The sequence below is a fragment of the Lathyrus oleraceus genome, chromosome 2, assembly GCF_024323335.1.
Source record: "Lathyrus oleraceus cultivar Zhongwan6 chromosome 2, CAAS_Psat_ZW6_1.0, whole genome shotgun sequence".
Lineage (NCBI taxonomy): Eukaryota > Viridiplantae > Streptophyta > Magnoliopsida > Fabales > Fabaceae > Lathyrus > Lathyrus oleraceus.
The window spans coordinates 50478725-50485788 of NC_066580.1; the positions used below are offsets into that span (position 1 = coordinate 50478725).

Below are 7064 nucleotides of genomic sequence, written 5' to 3' on the forward strand. Positions count from 1 at the left end.
GACTAAATTAAAAACAGTCTTTGTATTGAAACTATTATAGGCCGTATGCAAAGCTCAAAAATAAAAAGATTTAATTGTAAAGTGGAAGTAATAGAAGTGCACATAATAAGTAGAATTTCTCTTATTTGGATTTGGAAACAGATGATTCCACTCAAGGGAGTTTTGTTGGCCGTCGAGATCAATCTGACGACCGGTCACGATCCACGCGTCACTCCACATTTTTTGTGGAAAGTGAAATCTAATTCCTGCTGATTTCCAAATATACCGTGGAAAGTGAAATCTAATTTCCGCTCATTTTCAAATATAAATCTTCTTAGTTAGAAGTTCATATTCTAAGTACAAATCTTCGTTTCCCGATCACTTTCCTCGAATTCCAACTTCTTTTTCTTCAGATCTTTTCTCAAATTCATCTAATATGGCGCATCCAAAACCAATCGCTTTGTTGTCCAATAACAAAATTTGTCGCCACTATTGAAGCTGCCTAAGATCCACCAGCTCTTCCTCAAGGAGTAGATGATTCAGTTTTGGTAACATTTTCTTTCGGTCCTTCACGACAAGATCCTATTTAGCCTATGGCAGACTAAGAACTCTTATGTTCCTCGAATCCGCGCAACAATTTTGCCTGGGCGGGCGTCGCCGCCGAGATTTCAAGCGATAATGAAAACCGAGACTTTTAAACTAAACATCAGAAGAGTCGCCACCGAATTTTATTTGTGTGTCTCTATTGGAGAGACGAGGGCAAATAGTCGATAAAATCCTCCAAAAGATACGTGCACGGGAAGCGCTAGAAAATGATAAGGAATCAGTCTCACAACCGAGGTTAGGGTTCGAGAGTCAGCTACGCAAGGGGAAGGTGTTAACACCCCTCACGTCCATGGTATTTCATGGAAACCATTTTGGTGGTTGTTTACGTACATGGGGATTTATCTGTTATTGTTTTATCTTCAAAAGAAAGAATGTGTGAAAGAGAGGGATTTTGGTTTTTATAATGGTGTTCGCCAAGGATTGTGGACCTTATGCCTATGTATCACTCATTCGGGGATGAGGAATCAGAGCTTCGTAGTTTGGAGTAGAAAATGTTTGTGTGTTTGATTGATTTTACCTTTTGAGAAAATGGTTTTCGGGATGGGTGCCCTAAGACACAAAAATTAGGTTTGATGGGTTGTGTTGATTTTACCTTGAACAAGGATTTATGAAAAGAGTTTGTGATTAGATTGCACTAAAGTATAGGGGCGGAGGTGAATATTCTAAACAACAAGTCAAGTGTCTTGCGTCTAAAATAATCAGAGTGAGGGTAGGAATGCTCCATTCTCCATCACTTAAGGCTCGTGGCGCACAATACTAATCGTAGTTATTAAGTGTTTTGAGTTTGATTAGGAAAAATCCACTTTACGTTGGATTAAGGGTTTGTTTATTTGATTATGAAATTTGGTTTATGCAACATGAATGCAAAGTAACCAACAAGAAAATAAAAAGGGTCTCATTGTAAGGTAGCCCAAAAGAAATCCTTGTGTGTGCAAAGAGTGATGTAAGCTAAACAAAGGATAATGATCTTACAAACATGTCCCTCTAAGGTGGTATAATGATGTCATTCTTACAACAGGCATGTAAGTACAAATGAAACCCAAGTGTTTGAAACAAAATGTCACAAAAGGGATAAAGAGAAAAGCCTCTAAGCAAAAGTCCTAAATGGGATCTTCTAAGCCCAAGTTGGTTAAGAGCCGTGGATTATTTTGTAGTCTTATAATTTTATCATATTTTTGTTGATTTTATGAGTATGATAACAATAAAGTAAAGACAATATAATAAACACGCATGATGGAGTTTACAATGATAATGATGGTGATGAGTACTTGAATGTAAATGACATAAAGTAAATAACAATGAATAATAACAATGATAATGATAACCAAAAGTTAGTAATAATCAAGGGTTAGTAAAGTTAGGTTAAGTTAACAAGTCAATACGATAAACAAATGAGTATAAAAGGGTTAGTAGGTTAGTATACACCAAAAAGAAACATAATGTATCAGATGAATCCAAGTTAACAAGATAAGACTTCATCCATAATTCGAATGACTGAGTTATTTGAAGTAGGGGCAACCTATCCATGCTTCAAAGTACCATGGATGAACACTTGATCATCCAATACTAAGTTTGAAATATGGAAGGTTTATATCAACCCTAATCCAAGCATGTCATGACTTAAATAGATTTTATTAGTCCATAAGTTCAAGACCTTACAACCACTAAAAATAACTCAAATGAAATAAAACAAGTCACCAATAAATTCTAAACACAAAAATAAAGGCGGTTTGTGTTCAACATATTTGCAAAATAATAAAAATGAAAGGGGTAAAAAATAAAATCAAAATTGAAATAAATGAGGAGAATAAATAAATAAAAATAACATAACTGAAAAATAATGAAAGTTTGCACCGGGGGTTGAACCCCTGACCTTGGGGTCATGGGGGGATGAGGAATCAGAGCTTCGTAGTTTGGAGTAGAAAATGTTTGTGTGTTTGATTGATTTTACCTTTTGAGAAAATGGTTTTCGGGATGGGTGCCCTAAGGCACAAAATTAGGTTTGATGGGTTGTGTTGATTTTACCTTGAAAAAGAGTTTATGAAAAGAGTTTGTGATTAGATTGCACTAAAGTATAGGGGCGGAGGTGAATATTCTAGACAACGAGTCAAGCGTCTTGCGTCCAAAATAATCAGAGTGAGGGTAGGAATGCTCCATTCTCCACCACTTAAGGCTCGTGGCGCACAATACTAATTGTAGTTATTAAGTGTTTTGAGTTTGATTAGGAAAATTCCACTTGACGTTGGATTAAGGGTTTGTTTATTTGATTATGAAATTTGGTTTATGCAACATGAATGCAAAGTAACCAACAAGAAAATAAAAAGGGTCTCATTATAAGGTAGCCCAAAAGAAATCCTTGTGTGTGCAAAGAGTGATGTAAGCTAAACAAAGAATAATGATCTTACAAACATGTCCCTCTAAGGTGGTATAATGATGCCATTCTTACAACAGGCATGTAAGTACAAATGAAACCCAAGTGTTTGAAACAAAATGTCACAAAAGGGATAAAGAGAAAAGCCTCTAAGCAAAAGTCCTAAATGGGATCCTCTAAGCCCAAGTTGGTTAAGAGTCGTGGATTATTTTGTAGTCTTATAATTTTATCATATTTTTGTTGATTTTATGAGTATGATAACAATAAAGTAAAGACAATATAATAAACACGCATGATGGAGTTTACAATGATAATGATGGTGATGAGTACTTGAATATAAATGACATAAAGTAAATAACAATGATAATGATAACCAAAGGTTAGTAATAATCAAGGGTTAGTAAAGTTAGGTTAAGTTAACAAGTCAATACAATAAATAAATGAGTATAAAAGGGTTAGTAGGTTAGTATACACCAAAAAGAAACATAATGTATCAGATGAATCCAAGTTAACAAGATAAGACTTCATCCATAAGTTGAATGACTGAGTTATTTGAAGTAGGGGCAACCTATCCATGCTTCAAAGTACCATGGATGAACACTTGATCATCCAATGATAAGTTTGAAATATGGAAGATTTTAATCAACCCTAATCCAAGCATGTCATGACTTAAATAGATTTTATTAGTCCATAAGTTCAAGACCTTACAAGTCCACTAAAAATAACTCAAATGAAATAAAACAAGTCACCAATAAATTCTAAAGACAAAAATAAAGGGGGTTTGTGTTCAACATATTTGCAAAATAATAAAAATGAAAGGGGTAAAAAATAAAATCAAAATGGAAATAAATGAGGAGAATAAATAAATAAAAATAACATAAGTGAAAAATAATGAAAGTTTGCACTGGGGGTTGAACCCCTGACCTTGGGGTCATGGGGGGGATCAAGCCCCTCACCCACTGGGCCACAAGCTCAGTGGAGATAACCAAAGGGATCGAAGTAATAAAATAAGAAAATAATGTTTAAACGGGATTCACGCGCTCAACAACCAATCATAACATGACACAATTTCTTTTTGAATTTGAATTTGGCGTGAGGTAACGACCACAATGTCGTCTTCAACCTCGAGATTTTCGAAAATCAATGGTTGGAAATAAGCAAAATCAACATGATTTTTTCATGAAACCTCATTGCATAAACAAAAACAAACCATCCTCCACACTCATGAGCCACTGATTGGCTCTGAGTGTGGAGTTCTTTCTCAAAAAACAGAACGATGAACTTAACCTAAAACAAAAATTAAATTATGAATATCAAGTAATCAATGTAGCAATCTTATGGGAAATGATCAGTGAGTGATTTCGAGTGAAGTGGAAACTTGTTTGGGTGATGGGGTGGAGAAACCTATCTGATCAGAAGTGGCTCAGGGGAGTTTTTCAACGATATAACTTGATCACACGGAATTACACCGTGTTTTTGACTCGAATTTGACATGTTTATTTGGACTTTATTATCATTTTATTTGTATTATGCTCTCTTTTCTCTTGTTTTCAGATATTTAGCACTTTCGGACACTTTTGGAAGAAACGAAGCAAAAAGACCTAAAATTAGGGTTTTTCGGCGAAATTACACACATGGCGTTGCACATGGCGGCCGCTATAGGGGAAGCCATGAGTCATCAACCCTCAACTAGGAGGTAACCGCCACGTTCCCATGATTCACCCCATTTACACACATGGCGGGCGGCATGAAGGGATGGCGGGCGCCACCTTTGGAAATCACGTTCTCACTAAAGCCCACTAAGGAGAAGTTGGAGGGTACCATGGTCTTTACAAACTGCTGAGAATCTCTATAAATAGCTCATTTCATTTTGTTTTCTATCATCCAACTTAGTTTTCAAACACTAAGCATATAGTTATCATTTGTAATAGCGATAATCCGTCACATCGGGGGGTTATCGCACCTTTGTGAGATTGAGTTGGGTCACTTAGAGTTGCTGTCGTCTTTAGCTCCAGGAGTCGGAGGTTTATTTTTGTACCAGAATCGAAGCCTCCGTTTGGAGCAGGTTCTTATTTATCGCTTTTACTTTATTTATTTCCCGCATCGCTTTATTTTATTTATTTCTTGCATCGCTTTATTTATTTATTTCCCGCATCGCTTTTACTTTATTTATTTCCTGCACTCGCTTTTACTTTATTTATTTCCCGCACTTGCTTTTATTTTATTTACTTTTCACACTCGCTTTACTTTATTTATTTTCCGCACTCGCTTTTATTTTAATTACTTCCCGCACTCGCTTTGCTTTATTTATTTTACGCACTTTACTCGCTCTCTACGCCTCACATTCTAAAACAAACTTTTAGTCATGATTAACACCGTTGTGTTCGTTTGTGTTACCATGTCTGGCTAAATCTTTTAAAGGTTAGAATGTAAGGATCGCGGTTAAATTAATGTTTCACATATTGAAATTGTAGAAATACTTTAAAGGATGTTTTGATTTTTAACTTGAGTTTTCTAAAACAAAATTGGTTAGTTTTAATTATTCGAGGAATGCGAAAGCACCCTGGCGTAGTAACTAGGAATCTTTATCACTTTAAGGAAAAACTATTTTTGAAACTGTTTTCGAACGGGTTGATAGGTTTAAAATCAGTAAACTCCTTGTGTAAACTTTCCAAATCAAAATCACTTTTCAACTAAGTTTACGAGTCTCATTTCTTAAAAATAGGTTTACTACTTTAGCGTTTTACGCACCTTTTATAAGTGACAATAAAAGGCCTTAATTTAAGGGTAAACTCGGTTCTGAATACGCGAAAGCGACAATTCCTGTTAAATAGATTCTTTTCAAGAGTAGAAAATATTGCCTCATAAGTAGTTCTATTTAGACAATCAAAACATCACTTAACTGACGTGAATTACATTCAACCTGTCTTTACTTGCACTTATTATTTACCGTTATTTTGCAAACCCATTATCTCTTTTATATCGCCTTAGATAAACACCGTAATGATAGTATTCGATAGATTGACGATTGGTCTATGTGGGATCGATATTCTTTTATATTACTGTGACGTTATTCGTGCACTTGCGAATCACATCGATCAAGTTTTTGGCACCGTTGCCGGGAACCAACTTCGTCAAATTTCGTACCCTGTTATTACACCGTATAGACTAAGGAATTATTAGCCGGTAAATGCAAAGAACATGTAGTACCAGAAATTTAGTAGATCCTTTAGCGGAACCCGAACATTATACTCGTACACGCCTCTTACTCATCCGAATTAAGAAAGCTATGACCGAGAATCGCGATAGGCGACCTCTTAAGGAATTTGCCCAACCCTCTGATGAGGAACCTAGTTCGAGTATAATAAACCCCCTTATACCTGCTAATAATTTCGAACTAAAACCGTCTTTGTTGAAATTAGTGCAAAAAAACCAATATGTGGGTCTCGCTACCGAGAACCCGAATAAACATTTTAAAGTTTTTATCCAACTAGCCGACACTTTTAAATCTAACAACGCTTCACCCGATACGATTCGTTTAAGATTATTTCCTTTCTCCCTCAGGGATAGAGCACGTTCATGGCTAGATTCACTTCCAACTAATTCAATAACTACCTGGGAAGACCTTAGGAGAGTATTCCTTGCTAGATATTTCCCCTAGTAAGATTGTTGTTCTTCGGAACCAAATAACTAGATTTGCTCAAAACCAAGGAGAATCGCTTTTCGAAGCTTGGGAGAGATATAAAGAGCTATTAAGAGTCTTCCCACACCATGGCCTAGAACAATGGCTGATCGTTCATACCTTCTACAATGGACTCCATTATAATACCAAGATGAGCATCGACGCTGCCGCAGGTGGAACGCTAATGAACAAACCTTATCCAGAAGCTTGTGACCTAATTGAGGATATGGCCCAAAACCATTACCAATGGGGAACTGAATGAGCATCAATAGAGAAAAAGGAGACCCAAGGTGGAATACATGAGGTAAGCTCTCTAGACATGATGTAGGCGAAAATGGACGCTTTAGCCCTTAGGATCAAACATGTGTCTACAAACGCTAACACCGTAGCAATAGTCCACACAGAGTGCGAACTCTATGGATCTAA

At 36.2% G+C, this 7064-nt stretch overlaps 1 non-coding gene across 1 annotated transcript; it reads right to left on the reverse strand.

The window, feature by feature from the left end:
• Positions 1-6627: 6627 nt before the first annotated feature.
• On the reverse strand, positions 6628-6734 carry LOC127124485 (small nucleolar RNA R71). The gene has a single exon (XR_007803970.1). It is a non-coding gene; the product is annotated as a small nucleolar RNA R71 (small nucleolar RNA).
• Positions 6735-7064: the final 330 nt, after the last annotated feature.